Raw genomic sequence first — 2,316 nt, 5'->3', positions numbered from 1 at the left:
GTCCAACATCGTTTGAGATGGTTTGGGCATATTCAGCGCAGGCCTCCAGAAGCTCCAGTGCATAGCGGACGGCTAAAGCGTGCGGAGAATGTCAAGAGAGGGCGGGGTTGACCGATTTTGACATGGGAGGAGTCCGTTAAAGAGCTAGCTATGGACAGGGGTGCGTGGAAGCTTGCTATCCATGTGCCAGAGCCATGAGTTGGTTGCGAGATCTTATGGGTTTCACCTCTAGCCTACCCCAACTTGTTTGGGATTAAAGGCTTTGTTGTTGTTGTTGTTGTATTATATTGTTCTCTCATATTTAACTTTTCATGGTTGTCTTTCCTAATTATAAATTTTATTTTCTGTTTCATACTTGAAATATTATTAGATCAAATATAGTTGGGACAATCGCATGTATGCCTCCACTTGCACCATGTAGTACAAGCAGGTTCTTCTTCTCGGTCTCACGAATTGATACGAAACTTTTATGCACACCCTACGATGACCATAGCAAGCATGCCTGACAACTACCGTTCATTTCCGCACTCTATGCATCTTGTAGGCGTTTTGCGGTGATAAAACCCTAGAACACTGCCGCGGCGTGACGCAACGTGTGTTTTGTGTCCGAACTCGTGCACACCTTGCCTGGGGGGCACATTGGCCAGGCTCACATGCTCCCAAAAGTTGGGTTCATCTCATGCATGCCCCCACATGCACCATGTACAAGCCAGACCATTCGGGTCTGCCGGAGGGCAAGTTTGGAAGAGGTTTTCCTTTACGGTCCCACCAAAAGATCCCAAACTTTTTGCACACCGTACCATGACCATGGCATGCATGTGGTAGTAGAATACATACACCATGGCCTCATTTTTGTTGAAATCCAATTAATATCCATGTGTATTACATGTAAGTGAGCATGTGTAAAATTTATTAGATGACTTGAAGGTCAAAACATTAACTTGTCATGTATGCATAAAAAATTGTGTATTGAATGCAAGTGAGCATGTGTATAATTTAGTGTGTGATTTGAATATCAATACACATGGCAATATGCCAAAAAAGTGCCCACCTACCAGAGCAGGAGAATTCATACTCCACGGCCTGCATACGACTAGGAACCCTGCGGTGCATGGGCCAGGATGCAGGCCGGTGGTGCAGAATATCTCAGCTGCTAGTAGGCCCCACGGGGCAGAGGGGATGAGAGTTAGGCAATGTATTGCCTGCAATTGATAGGAGCTTGTGAGGGGAGTCGCAGCCGGGTATATAAACCGGTGCGGCGCTCCCTCGCTTGGCGAGGTGGGACTAAACTCCCACCACCCAACGGCTGTGCGCTGCGATGTGCCATGCGCGGCTCCGCCTTGGGCCCAATTCGGGCGGGCTGGCCCAGGGCAGCCTTAACCGTGCGCTGATATGTTTTATATTTTCTTTGTTTCTTTTCTTGTTTATATTTCTAATATTTAAAATCAAATCTCTTTTTTCTATATTATTTCTAAAAGTGTTTACTAAAATTTAGAAAATAAGCCAAATTCTGTTGTGTTTTATTTCATTTGTTTGTTCTCTTTTGTATATTGATAATATTTACGAAATATAAACTAAAATGGTGTGTTTTATTTTAATTGTTAATTATAATATTTCTTATATTTATTATTTTTGAAATATTTTTAATTTGTAAGATAAAATGTTCTGTTTTATTTCACTTCTTCATTCTAATATTTGTTATCTTCTTTATATTCGAAATATTTCCAAAATGTAAGATAATATGTTATGTTCTATTGCACTTCTTCATTATCTCAATTCTTCATTCCAAATTATAAATTTTATTTTCTGTTTGATACTTGAAATATTATTAAATCAAATGTAGTTGGGACAGTCGCATGCATACCTCCACATGCACCATGTACTAGGAGCAAGTTTATCTTCTCGGTCTCACCAATTTAGACCAAACTGTATGCACACCCTAAGATGACCATGGCAAGCATGCATGACGCGTATCGTTCATTTCCAAAACTCGATGCATTTTCTAGGGTTTTTCCGGCGACAAAACCCTACAACACTGCCCCCACGTGACGCAACGTGTGTTTTGTGTCTGAACTTGTGCACACCTTGCCTGGGGGGGGGGCACATTGGCCATGCTCACATGCTCCCAAAAGTTGGGGTCATCTCATGCATGCCCCCACATGCACTATGTACAAGCAGGACCATTCGGGTTTGCCGGAGATCAGGTCTGAAATTGGTTTTCCTTGACGGTCCCACCAAATGGTCCCAAACTTCATGCATACCCTACGATGACCATGGCATGCATGCGTGACAAGTACCGTTCATTTGCGACACTCG

The sequence above is a fragment of the Triticum dicoccoides genome, chromosome 3A (genome assembly GCF_002162155.2).
Source record: "Triticum dicoccoides isolate Atlit2015 ecotype Zavitan chromosome 3A, WEW_v2.0, whole genome shotgun sequence".
Classification (NCBI taxonomy): domain Eukaryota; kingdom Viridiplantae; phylum Streptophyta; class Magnoliopsida; order Poales; family Poaceae; genus Triticum; species Triticum dicoccoides.
This window is presented reverse-complemented; position numbering follows the sequence as displayed.